The sequence below is a fragment of the Leucopleurus acutus genome (assembly GCF_964270905.1).
Source record: "Leucopleurus acutus genome assembly, chromosome: 17".
In the NCBI taxonomy this organism is placed as follows: domain Eukaryota; kingdom Metazoa; phylum Chordata; class Mammalia; order Artiodactyla; family Delphinidae; genus Leucopleurus; species Leucopleurus acutus.
Genome location: NC_139159.1, coordinates 69,487,933 through 69,502,576, shown reverse-complemented (window position 1 = coordinate 69,502,576; position 14,644 = coordinate 69,487,933).

The window sequence follows — 14,644 nt, the reverse complement described above, 5'->3', positions numbered from 1 at the left end:
ACAGAAATGATGTAAACAGTTCCAGGAGGCTGGATTCATGCATTCTGTGTAGTTCACTCATTCATTCACTTGTTCATTCATTCAACAAACAGATATTAAATATCCATGATGGGACCTCACCATGCAAGGAACTTGGAATAAACGATGACGCCTTCTCTTAAGGAACTCATCACTGGGGAAAGAGTGGAGATCCAGACAGTCAAACAGATAAATCAACACAATGCAGCACTCTTTGGCTGTGGGACCCTAGAACATTGCATACCCTCTCTGAAACTTAGTTTCCTCACCAACCAAATGGGGCTAATAATATCCTATCTTCTGTTTCATCTTCCGCAGCTCCCCACATTCTATGGATCACTTCCTGTTTCTGAAATACACCAGATGCTTAAGCTCCCATCCCTTTGCCTCACCATTCCCGCTGCTCTTTCTGTCTGGGGTGCCCCTTTCCGATACATGTCTCATAAATACCAACTCAACCCCAGCACCTATCATAGTAGAAGATGAATACATATTTGTTCAGTGAGTAAATCCCTCAAGATCAAGTTTCTCTCTCTCTCCCTGTCCCCCTCCCCCACTCCTCTCCTCAGCTTCCTCTTTCCCTCTCCCACCACCCTCCTCCCTCTCCCTTAGCCAGACCTGATTTCCCCAGGCAGAACAATTATTTGCTTGTCTCCCCATTAAAATGCAAACCTCTTACGTGCAGATGCTGTGAATGACACAGAACATCAGTGGTTAGTAAACATTAGTAAAAGTAAAAAACAAGTTGGTCAGGAAAGGTATCATTATCTTCATTTAATAATGACTCTTAGGTTTTGAAAAATCCCAAAGAACTTGCGAATCCTCCTGGAAGGTTAAGCAACTTGCCCATCACACAGGGCTCCAGGCGGCCTCATTTTCTGACCTGAATCTGAGCCATCAGACCACAGCTCTCCTTGGCATTTAAGAAAAAGGGCGTATTTCACAAATCCTAAATGCACGTTTTCCAACATCTCAGAGATTGGGATGTATTTTTCTTTTTGAAGGGTACATAAAATAATGGTGATGTATTTTGCAAGCAATGTGTCCTTAGATTTGATGAAATACGAATTATTTGTATCATGAAATAACTGGGAAAACTGGAAGCAACTTATTATACATTTGGCAGCTAGAAGGCACTTTTATATAATTGAATAATACAAAATAATGATAAATACTGTTAATATTTATAATTAATTATAAATGATGTGTGTATGTATAGAGGAAAGCCATTTGTAATACTTTGCTTTTACTAACAAGTCTTGGCTTAAATCTGATTTTCTTTCTTTTTTTTTTTGATGGCTTAGGTGCATTTTATTTTGAACAACAATTCTGTATTGATAGCCACCGTGGTGTAAGCAAGAATCCCCTGAGGTTAATAAGATGACAGGTGTTCTTTCTTTGCAGCTGAGTTTTAATTACTCCAAAATGGGTAATTCCAGTGTTATCTTTATTTTTAAAATGTATTACTTAGAAATAATTTCTAACTTACAGAAAAGTTGCAAGAATAGTACAAAGAACTCTTGCATACCTTTCACTTAGAGCCACCAGTTTTTAAAACTTTGATTCATCGTGTTATTTCTCTCTCTTCTCTCACTGTCTCTATTTGTGCTCACATAATTATTTTTTATGAAACATTTGAGAGTAAGTTATATATGTCATGTCCCTTTACCCCTTAATGTTTAAATATGCATTTCTTAAGAGAAAGGGTATTCTTTTACAATACATGGCCACAGAACCACTAGCAAATTCCAGAAATATAATATTGATACCACACTTTTATCTAAGCTACTGTCCACAGTCCAGCTTAATCAATTGTCCCCATTATGTCTATTATAGGAACTTCTTTTCTCCTTGTCCAGAATCCAGTGCACTGTATTCCACTGTCCCATTTTTTTTGTCTCCTTTATCTGGAACAGTTCATCATCTTTCTTTATCTTTCACTACATTGACAGTATTTAAGAAACCTAGACTTTTAGGTTATTTGATGTTTCCTCATAATTTGATTCAGGCTCTGCATTTGGGGGCTGGAATATGACATAAGTGATGTTGTGTCCTTCTCAAGGTATCACATCTAGAAACACTTGATGTCTATTTGTCCCTTTGTGGTGATAGTAGCTTTCACCCCTTAGTTATCAAGTGTGCCTTTTCCACAGTATGGTTTTCTATCGCTCCTTTTGTAACTGATAACTAATTTGTGAGAAGATACTTTGAGACTGTAAATTTCCTATTCCTTATTGGACTTCTTCCCCACCTCCCACATAGAATCCGTTAATGAATCTTACTTGAATCAATTTTTACTATTAATATATAGTTGCAAAATGGTGATTTTTGAAAATCTAATCATTCCTTTTACATTTATTAATTGTAAGAAAGAACTTATTTATTTATTATCAAAATGGACTATAGGGTCTTATTTTATTCAACAGGTTACAATCCATTACTGTCTGTATTTATTTTGATGCTCAAAATTGTCATAGGTTTGGCCAGTAAGAGCCCATTTAAGCTGGTTCTTGTGCCCTTTGACATGCTCTACAATCATTTTTAAAAATTTTGAGCATTTCCTGTCTTTTTTTTTTTTCTATTCCCTTATTTATTTTATTTCTTTATTTATTTTTTGGCTGTGTTGGGCCTTCGTTGCTGTGCGCAGGCTTTCTTTAGTTGCGGCGAGCGGGGGCTACTCTTCGTTGTGATGCGCGGGCTCCTCGTTGCGGTGGCTTCTCTTGCTGTGGAGCATGGGCTCTAGGTGCACGGGCTTCAGCAGTTGCAGCACGCGAGCTCAGTAGTTGTGGCTTGTGGGCTCTAGAGCACAGGCTCAGTAGTTGTGGCGCACGGGCTCAGTTGCTCCGCGGCATGTGGGATATTCCCGGACCAGAGCAGGAACCCGTGTCCCCTGCATTGGCAGGGAGATTCTTAACTACTGCGCCACCAGGGAAGCCCCTCCTGTCTTTCTTTCTGGTGCAGGAAGATGTTCTAGGCTTATCTTGTATCTTCTGTGCCCCAGCTTTGGAATTAGCCATTTCTCCAAGGGGACTGCATGCTTTTAGTGAATGATGGCATTTAGAAACCAAGATCTGAGTGCATTGTGTGCCTGTGTTTCATTTTTCTTCTTTTCAGTTATCTGTATCTTCTATTTTTAAACACAAAGAAGCATATACTTCTTTACAATAAAGAAACTTATCTATACGTTATTTTTAAAGAGAAGAAAAACAACCAAAGATAGTTGTAACAGATCCCCTTGGGACCCAAAATTCCTTGGCCCCGTGAGAAGACTTTTCATCCACTGACTTTGTCAAATGCCAGAGGAAGTAGTTCCAAAACAGAGTCTGGCCCAGGAGGTCACTGGGTGGTACTGTCTTTCCTCCATCTCCAAAGCACAGGGAGGCACACAGCAGAGTCTGTCTGCGGGGGAAGAGCTCAAGGTCCAACTTGGAGGCTGGGAGTGGTGCCCCAGGCAGGGAGCAGAGCAAGAATCCAAACCAGCAGCTGATAGGAAAAGAAGGGGCCACGCTCCCCAGCCACAACCCCCACGTTTGTACAGAAGCCAGCCCAGCAGGCTGATGCATCCACGACACACACACACACACACACACACACACACACACACACACCCCTGGAAGAAGGAAGGGGGCTGCGAATGCGCATGTCTTTTTAAGTACTTTAATTAACTTTTGATATGCCACCAACATGACCAACTCCTACCTTTTGCCAAGAGCAACTGGCTGGGACCCCCTCCCAAAGGAGCCCTCCTTGACCTGTAGCAACTCCTTGGCCTGAGGCCCAGCCCGGGCCCTAAGTGACTGCTGTACTTTGGTGCCGTCCTTGGCTGGGATGGTGGAAGAATCAAGGGCCACAGCAGCTCCTAGGCACAGTCACCCTCTGCCTGGGGGGAGTCATGAAGAGAAGCTGCCCCTTCTCTGTGCCACTGCTCCTCTTTCTGGTTCCTTCGACAAGAAATGCAAATCCTGGACACTCTCATTTTTTTTCCTTATGTTGTAAACTCTTCGCCTCAAGGCCCACATTTCTTCCATGAAAACCTCCACTGCAGGCTTCCTTCCACCCCAGACCCCCACCCCCATCGAGCTGCCTGGGCTCCTTATGGCGCAGGTCACATGGCTTTGCCATCACCTTGCCACACTGTGAGCTCAGGAGGCCAGAGGCTGTGTCGTTTCATTCTTGTAGCCTCAGTGCCAAGCACGGTGTCTGACAACAGAGTTTAATAAACTCTAGAATGAGTGAATGAATGAATGAATGAATGAGAGCAGTGGAGATGGTACAGTTGAGGCTGACCAAGGGGGACGGAGGCAGAATGGGATATTGGGATTCAGGGATTTGTTCTGAGGCAAAGCTGAGAGGCTGACCACCTGGTCCAGACTTGCCCCCACTGGCTCCTGCCCCGGGCACTGTCACATCACCCTGCTTTGTCTTCTCCACAGCATTTCTATCCGCTCTGTTGTTTATCTGTTTACTTGCTTATCCTCTGTCTCCGCCACCTTGGCCCCTTCCCTCAACTGCCCCATAACAGCACAAGGGAACCTGCCCCCGGCTCACAGCTCTACCCCAGCCCTGGCACAGCTAGACACACATAGTAGGCACTATGTAGCTCTTCACTGAGGAATGAATGAATGAATGAATGAATCTCTGCTCCTTTTGAAGGCCTAGGTTCTGTTCTCAAGGCCTTGTTTTTTGCCCATCTTACAAATGGCCTGTTAAACTTCAGATGCACCCCTTCCTAGGGGCCTCCTGGGGATGGTAGTGACTTCTAGGCTTTCCCCCCTTCCTCTTCTCCCGGCTTTCCTCATCGTCTTTCTCTTTTCATCCCTGAGTGCCTGCTGTGGGCTGCCCATTGTCCTGGATACGAGGAAGACAGACTCAACTCGGGTGTACGGTCCTGATGAGATCACTGGTGGAGGATGTCAGAAGAGGCTCGGAGACGCGCAGGCACGTCACGCGGATGTGCTTCCTCATAATCTGAGCCCTGTCTGCCTTGACATGGGACCAGGCAACTATGTCTTTTGAAACTACTTAGGAGGTTGGTTAAACGTAAGCACTACTCACACAGTGCCATCCAGTGTGGTGATTTCTAGTTCGGAATGTTCTGTTCGGTGTGGAAGAACATGATTATTTGAAATTCTTGCAGCAAAGATGCTAAAGCTGTTCTAGGTGAAAAGCTTACAAATCTCTGTCACCATCTGTGAGACACATGGAGAGAAATGGGGGAAGGAGGATCCCTCCTCTTCTTCAAATTAAAAAAAATTTTTTTTATTGAAGTATAGTTGATTTACAATGTTGTGTTAATTTCTGCTGTACAGCAAAGTGATTCAGTTACACATATGTACACATTCTTTTTTTTATAATTTTTTCCATTATGATTTATCATAGGATATTGAATACAGTTCTCTGTGCTATACAGTAGGACCTTGTTGTTTATGCATTCTATATCTAAAAGCTTACATCTACTGACCCCAACCTCCCACTCCATCCCTCCCCCAAACCCCTCCCTCTTGGCAGCCACCAGTGTGTTCTCTATGTCCGTGAGTCTGTTTCCGTTTCATAGACAGGTTCATTTGTGACATATTTTAGATTCCCCATATAAGTGATATCATATGGTATTTGTCTTTCTGACTTACTTCACTTAGTATGATAATCTCTAGTTGCATCCGTGTGACTGCAAATGGCACTATTTTTTTCTTTTTTATGGCTGAGAAGTATTCCATTGTACATATGTACCACTTCTTCTTTTTCCATTCATCTGTTGATGGACATTTAGGTTATTTCCATGTCTTGGCTATTGTGAATAGTGCTGCTATGAACATAGAGGTGCATGTATCTTTTTGAATTATAGTTTTGTCTGGATATATGACCAGGAGTGGAATTGCTGGATCATATAGTAGTTCTATTTTTAGTTTTCTGAGGAACATCCATACTGCTTTCCACAGTTGCTGTACCAACTTACATTCCACCAACAGTGTAGGAGGGTTCCCTTTTCTCCACGCCCTCTCCAGCATTTGTTATTTGTAGACTTTTTGATGATGCCCATTTTAACTGGTGTGAGGTGATACCTCATTGTAGTTGTGATTTGCGTTTCTCTAATAATTAGCGATGTTGAGCATCTTTTCATGTGCCTATTGGCCATCTGCACTTTTTCTTTGGAAAAATGTCTATATAGGTCTTCCCATTTTTCGATTGGGTTGTTTGTTTTTTTGTTGCTGAGTTGTATGAACTGTTTGTATATTTTGGAAATTAAGTCCTTGTAGGTCGCATCATTTGCAAATATTTTCTCCCATTCTTTAGGTTGTCTTCTCGTTTGTTTATGGTTTCCTTTGCTGTGCAAAAGCTTGTAAGTTTGATTAGGCCCATTTGTTTACTTTTCTTTTTATTTCTACTGCGTTGGGAGACTGACCTAAGAAAACGTTGGTACAATTTAGAGACTGTTTTGCCTATGATCTCTTCTAGGAGTTTTATGGTGTCATGTCTTATGTTTCCTCCTCTTCTTGAGAATAAAGTAGAAAAAATTCTTCTTTGGGGGTGGGGGAGAGGAAGAGGCTGGTGTTTCCCAGGTAAAGGGACATTTTTGATCCATTATACATATTTTTCATAACTTTATTCTGACTATAAAATTAATCTGTGCTAAAATTGGGGGAAGAAAACAGACAAATATAAAGAAAAGAGCAATTTCTCTAAATCCCACTCCCCCCAAGGCACTAAACTACCAATATCTTTGGCACATTCTCTTTTAGTCTCTTCTCTAAGCATGAGATCAGGTGTAGGTGCTTGAGATGATGCTGTTTGTATAATACCATCCCTTGTGTTTCCACTTGGAAGGCCACAGGTATTTTCCCAGGTAATTAAAAACACATTATCAGGAAGGGAAGCAAGTTGCAGCATAATACATTTAGCCCAATACCAGGAAAATCACCATCCAAAATACTAATGTGTATTTTCTATGCACGTGTGGAAAGTGTTTTTGTAAAGCTCTGAATGGACACACTTCACACTCAAAACAGTGGTTACTCTGGAGAGAGACAGAGGAAGAACAGAGAGACGGATGGAGGAAAACAGGGGATATTAGGTTTACCAGCAATGGTCAATTTGAAAAGAGAGAGAGAAATTTAAGTTTTTAAGTGTAACATATATAATCGAAATTATTTTTCAGTTAGACTTTATTATAGTCATCATTATATTGTTTAATATTAATCATATTAATATTATATTGTTTAATATATTGTTTAATATGTTAATATTAATATATTGTTTAATATTATATTGTTTAATATTAATAATGGCTGCACCTTATTTTACTTAAACTTTCTTCTCAGATCAGACAGCAGAATTGTGTCGGATTCTTAGCTACGTTCAATAATTTTGTGGTGAACCTCTCTGGGTACAAATCGTTGTCTTAATCTTCAGTGATTTCCTTTGCACGAATTCCTACAAGTGGAATTCTCGGACAGTGTCCATCAATTTACACCCCTCCAAGCACAGCATGTTAGCATCTGCCTCACCACATCCTCACAAAACAGTATTATCAGTTTTTAAAATCATTATTAATTTGGCGCTGACTTGCTTAATTTTAATTAGTATTTCTCTAGTACTAGTGAATCTAAAAATTTTTTGGTACATTCATTAGCCATTTTCCCTGAGGAAGGATGTTTTATCGTTGACTTTAAGGGGAAGATGAAAGGCAGAAACTCTTCAAGGAGGGAGCAGTGGGGATCCACACTGAATACCGTTTGTTTTCATTCTTGGAGGTTTCTTCCTTTCTCTGCTTGGGAGAAGGAGAAGCTGAGAAAAAGCAGCTTGGGGGGCAGAACAGCAGGAGTAACATCAGCTATGAGTCAGCCTGAAGCTCGTAAGGTTAATCTTCCAAAAACGCAGCTCTGGTTACATCACTCACCTACTCACTCCTTCATCTCCCCAACACCTGTCAAGAGAAAGTCCTTCTAATGGAACCCAACCCACCTTCCTAAGCATTTTCCCTCACCTGCACATCACGTCCTCCAATCAATGGGCTGTGTGCCATTCTTCAAACACAGAGCCCAAGTCCTACTCCTTCCTTTGCTCACATCGTTATTCCCGCAACTGCAGTGCCCTCTTTGCTTGATCCCCTCGTCAATCTTCCCTTCCCTTAAGAACGATTCCAAAGGCCACCTCTACTTCAGTCGTGCTTTTGCTCATCCCCTAAAATTCAAGTGACTTTTCATTCCTTGCAAATTCCATTTGTTCTTGAGGCAGGAGTTAGGGACAAGGTTTGTTCAAACCCTGGTTTGTTGGGATCTCCCAGTTTCTACACGTGTTCCTTGGGCAAGTTATCAAGGAACCCGAGTCCCTGATTCCTTCTCCGTAAAATCAGAAAATTAAATGAGACCATGTAAATAAAGTAGCCGTAGTTCCTGGCACAAAGTAGAATGTTCAACCAGTGTTAGTTTCTACCTTGGTTCATTTTGCCTTGCATTAGAGTGATGTAGATCACTTTCATACCATCCCCAACTTCTTTCTAGAGTCCAAAGTCCTTGCAGGAAAGACGCCAGTTCTTGCACTTTTGTATGCCCTCTTCACCATAACATCTGGCGCAATGCCTTGCACTCAGTAGATAGTCAATGCTGTTGAATTTGGATAAGGTTAAAGGCAAATCATTGAGAATTTACTTTTGACTGAAATTTAATTAGGTAAGCGAAAGACATGTATACAGCTTCTATAATAAACAAACCAAGAAAGTAAAGAGAGATGATTGAGTGTGAGCTTGGGTTCCAAGACCGGATCTTGCACTCTTGGCTCTAAGATGCTGGGAAAGCCATTTACTTCATGTAAAAGCCTTAGTTCCTGTGTCTGTGAAGGGAGATCTTACTAGAATCTACTTCATGGAGGAGTTCCTAGGGAAGAGAAAATGAGATCATACATAGACAGCACAGGGCACATAGCAAAACGGATTATCATTTTATAGGTATAAAAGAAGGCAAAGACAAAGAATTGTGAGAATTAAATTTGTTGACGAGAGATTGAAATACATCTCCCTAGTTCATATTTTTTAAGTCCGTAAGAATGTTAATTGTAGTATTTGTTTAAACTTTGCTTGCTTAGTGTTTTTTAAAAGAGAAATATTTTATCAAACAAGGAGTAAAATGTTTTAATATGAATGTTCCGGACTTGATGAGAGTGCTTTAACGCCATCACCCTAAGTTTTACAGAAAGTTTATATCCTGCAGCTAGGATGGCAAGACCATGGCACAATTTCGTTGTCCTCATTCATTTATTGAGCATATACTACGTGCCAGGCATTTAACAAAGCATACTTAAAGTGCAAAGGCAATACGTTTTTAAAAGTTTCAAATTACTCTTTTTCATACTAAAACTGTAAAACAATAGTCTTGAAATTTTCAGATTTATAGTGCTTCCAAATTTGAAAGAAATGGAATATTTCTCAACTTTGTCAGTTCCCAGGTACTGAGTAAAAAGTCAATAGGGAAATCTAGCTCTGAATTTTTGAAGAAAGGGGAGAGTTTACACTTAACCAACCACTTAGAGAAAAGAAAGAAGGAAAGAAGGGAGGAAGGAAGGAAGGAAAGAAGGAAGGGAGGGAGGGTGGGAGGGAGGAAGGGAGGGAGGGAGGGAAGAAAAGTAGAGAGAAACAGTAGGTTTGTCCGTGCAAGTGAGAATATCAGGAAACTATCTTTACTTCCACCAACTTCATCACTAAGCAAGTGTTTGCTCAAAATCCTCCAGTGGCTTTCCACTGATATTAGGAAAAAATTCCAAACTCTAACATGATGTAGTGGACAGTATTGGTTGCCTACATAATATTCATTCTCCCCTTCCCAACTACACCTCTACTTGTTCATGTAAACACTTCACTCCTAATTTCAGAGGGGACTTGAACTGTCTGTCCTCCAGTGCATGGCAATCTCTGGTAATTATCAATTGTTCTTAATCAGCAAGGGAGTCTGTTGTTTCAGTCACTGCTGGCAGCCCCTTTGTGACCATGAGGAGAAACAGGCTGAGAATGACAGAGCAATGAGCTAAAGATTCTGGCTCCACTGAATCAGCAAACTCTGAAGCCACCCACCTTTGAACCTCTCATAATGTTAAATCAGAAACTTTACTATTTAAGTCAGTTTGAGTCTAGCTTTTGTAACCTGCCACAGCTAAAATCATTCTAATGGTTATACGTGCTTTAAGGCCTTCATACATGGTGCCTCCTCATCCTGCCATGTGTCTCTCCACTTGATCCCAACGCTTTCATGCCCTGTTCTCCTTTTGATTCCTTAAATGTGTCTTGCTATGTCTCTTGGCTAAGCCTTTACGCGTACAATTCTCTCTTTGGCTGGCTAATTCCTACCAATCTTCAGGACTTTGCATAAATGTTGCTTTCTCTGGAATGGCTCCCCTGACCCTTATGATCTTGTGTTGAGTTAGATATCATTCTCTGAGAGATAATTACATATTATTGAACTAACCTATTAACAAGATTATTTTATTGAGGCAATATTGCATGGTAGTTTAATCAATAGATTCTAGAATCAGACTGCGTGTGTTCAAATCTAGGTTCCGCCTCTTTCTAGCTGGGTGATATTGGGCAAGTTACTTGACACTCTTTGGTTTAACTTCCTCGTATATCAAATGGAGATAATAGTACCATCCCCATACATTTATGGGGACTACGGAAATTAAATGCATTTAACGTATGAAAAGCACATAATGCCAGTACAGAGTAATGATTGTCGTTGTCACCGTTGCTAAAGAGGCAGGTTAGTAGAGAGGAAAAAGATCTAAGTCCAAGACCTGGATCATCAAATAATTATCCACAGGAGCCTTAACAACTGCCAGGCTTCTCTGGGCCTCCATTTTTCTCACCTGTGAAAGGAGGTTCCATTCTGTCAACTCTATTCATTTATTCAATAAATATTTATTGAGTACCAACCCTCTTATCATTATGAAAGGTCCCTCTTTATTTCCAGTGACTTTTTTTTTTTTTTTTTAAGAAGATGTTGGGGGTAGGAGTTTATTTATTTATTTATTTTTGCTTTGTTGGGTCTTCGTTTCTGTGCGAGGGCTTTCTCTAGTTGTGGCCACCGGGGGCCACTCTTCATCGCGGTGCGCGGGCCTCTCACTATCGCGGCCTCTCCTGTTGCGGAGCACAGGCTCCAGATGCGCAGGCTCAGTAGTTGTGGCTCACGGGCCTAGTTGCTCCGCGGCATGTGGGATCCTCCCAGACCAGGGCTTGAACCCGTGTCCCCTGCATTAGCAGGCAGATTCCCAACCACTGCGCCACCAGGGAAGCCCCCCAGTGACATTTTTTAAAGTCTATTTTGTCTGATATTAGTACAGCCTCTCCAGCTCTTTTTTTGTTTTTTTGTTTTTTCTTTTCTGTTTTTTGTTTTTTGCAGTATGCGGGCCTCTCACTGTTGTGGCCTCTCCCGTTGCGGAGCACAGGCTCCAGACGCTCAGGCTCAGTGGCCATGGCTCACGGGCCCAGCCGCTCCACGGCATGTGGGATCTTCCCGGACCAGGGCACGAACCCGTGTCCCCTGCATCGGCAGGCGGACTCTCAACCACTGCGCCACCAGGAAAGCCCTCCAGCTCTTTTATGGTTGTTGTTGGCTTGATATATCTTTTTCCATTCTTTTACTTTCAACCTATTTGTTGAACTAAAGTTTGTATCCTATACATAGCATATGGCTGAATCTATTTTTTTTAATCCAATCTGACAATTTCTGCCTTTGATTAGATTGTTGAGGCTTGTTTTTAAACATTGGAGATACTATAGTGTAATTGAACATTGAGAAAAAGGACCCAGCAGAAGGAGAGGTAGAAAATGTAGACCAATGAATATAAATGTTCTTGAGAAGGTAAGCAAGGAGGGAATCCATAGCTCATGTGAAAGAAGTTGCCTCTTATGGAAGAGATCCTTCCTCTGTGATGCCAGGAAGGAAATAGAGAATTGGTACAGATGTAGGTCCTTTTATGCGTGTGATGATACAAAACTCAGAGCTTTCACATATGGTGTTTTCTGTATTCTCTTGTGGTAGGACTCAAAAAATATAATCAGGTTGGAAGTACTTCAAAAGCATTAGAGAAACACAAAGCAGTGTTTTCACTTATTCAACCCCTTGTCATTTAGCACAGAGTGGAGCTTTGCATATCTAACTGAGACCCCAGGACAGCTGGGTTTTGAGGGGATGGACTCAGGAAGTCAGAGGCAGGAAGGGGAGGTCTGGAGCCCTGAGCTTGGCCTGCTCATGACTTGGACCAAAACCAGGGCTGAGAAGGCAACGTGGAGAAAAAGAGGCTACTGTGGATTTGTGCCTAATTCCCTGTTTCATATGGGCCCAGCCCTGCTGGCAGTATCCACTGGCTCTGAGAGAAGAGGGCTCTGGATGTGCCCAGTCGTTGCACAACGTCCTGTCACGTCCACAACCAGAGGCTGCTCGTCATCCTGGGTCGACTGGCCAGTGGTGATCAGCCCTGGGAACAGGCCGGCTGGTGAGCAAGCCTCGACTGGGCCGCCCCAGTTCCTCGTCCTGCGCAGACTGCGCAACCCTCACAGGCCTGAGGGCCTTCCCCTCCCGCAGAGCCCAGCCCGCTTCTGATTCACCCTGCTAGCCCGTGGAGACACAGGCGTCTGTGCCCAGCCGCTGAGCAGGGAGGAAGTGCTCTGGCTTAATGTGCCTGCGTGACAAATTTTCTTTTTCTTAAGAAATTTTTTTTGACTAAAACACAGGCTTATTGTTGAAAAAGCAAAATTTACATATAAAAAATGTATCACCACCCCCCAAGCCTATGCCCCCCCCCAGAGGTAATAATGTTAACTTTTTGGTATATGCTCTCTCTGGGTTTTATATATATATTTTTAATATGTATATTTTATATATTTTTAAATATATATTTTATATATACACTTTTTAATATATATATATTTTTAATGGAAGAATATGAACACAAAGGCAAGAGGGGAAATGAAAATCAAGTGCTTTGAGGTCCTTGCATTTTCTGGGAGGTGATAAAGGTGCACTGCGTGGAAGTGTCCTTTATATTAACAGTAGTAAGTTAAGAATGCACGCTGAGGGCTTCCCTGGTGGCGCAGTGGTTGAGAGTCCACCTGCCGATGCAGGGGACACGGGTTCGTGCCCCGGTCTGGGAAGATCCCACATGCCGCGGAGCGGCTGGGCCCGTGAGCCATGGCCGCTGAGCCTGCACGTCTGGAGCCTGTGCTCCGCAACGGGAGAGGCCACAACAGTGAGAGAGGCCCGCGTACCACAAAAAAAAAAAAAAAAAAAAAAAAAGAATGCACACTGAAATATCTAGGGTCACCACGAAAAGAATGGTAAAAGGATGTATAACTAACAAGCTGACATAGTGGGAAAATGAAGTAATAAGAAAAAAGAAAGGAGAGGAAAACACTGAAAACATAGACAAATAGAAAACAAATAATAGCATGGTCAATTTAAACCGGAACGCATCAGTAACCATATGAAAAGAAAACAGGTTAAATATTCCAATTAAAAAGCAAAGATTTTCAGACTGGATAAAAAGAAAAACAAAATTCAACTTTACGCTACTGTGAGAGGTATATAAGAACTCTGAAAGGTTGAAAGGAAATGGACTGGAGAAGATTAAACTAAAGAAACCTGGGGCAACGTAAGGAGACATTAGGTCCAAACATGTTATTAAGGATAAAGCGGGAAAGGACTTCCAATAACGGTCGAGTAAGGACCACAATCCCTTCTGCACAAATGAGCAATGATAAACTGGACAAAATTATCAAAAACAACCATTTGGGGGCACTGGAAGTTGACTAAAGGCAAAAAATATTGAGAAGTATTTTTTCTTGAAGAACTACTAGAGCTACAGGTGAGAATGGCAAAGTCTGTGGCCTTCTTGCCTCTGGCTACTCTCATCCAGCACACCTCCAGCTCAGTAGAGGGGAGATATAGCTTTATCACCCTGGAGCTGGGCACGGAAACCAGCAACTCTGATGCCATAAGACGAGGGATTTGAATGAGGAGGCAGTGCTTTCCCAACTGAAAGTGGTGGGACTGGGTGGGAATGGACAGGGAAAACCCACAGCTTTGTTGTCCCAGTTCAAGGCAAGCAATGGAGCAGCTAGAGGTTTACTGGGAGAGCCTGGAAGTGAAAGAGCTGTAGAGGAGCTGAGATAAGCTCTCCAGACATCCCTGACTGAATGAGGAACTCCCGCCTGAAGGAGACCAGAGGCAACCTGGCAGAAAGTGAAAGCCAGGGAAACTTGAGAACTAGCTGTGACCCAGTACACTCCCACACACCTGTGGAGAGCAACAGAGGGTGGAAGGCTCACAGGCTTGAGGTGTCTGAGCACAGTTGATGATGACTAGGTTATGCAGACACAAGGGTGACTCCTAGACAGCCAGGCTTAAAAAAAAACAAAGTCCAGAGTTTCTAAAACATATGTCACAGTGTCAAATATACTATCCAAAATTAACTGGTACAAAGAAAGAAGAAAATGTGACCTTGTCTAAAAATTGTTTAAAGAGAAAAGACAATACATACAAGTAGCCCAGTAACTCATTTAGAACGCGTCATCTGTTTTGTGCTGGGATCCTTGGATACACCCTTGAAGAAACCTTAATAGCTGTACAACATACTGCTTAAGAAT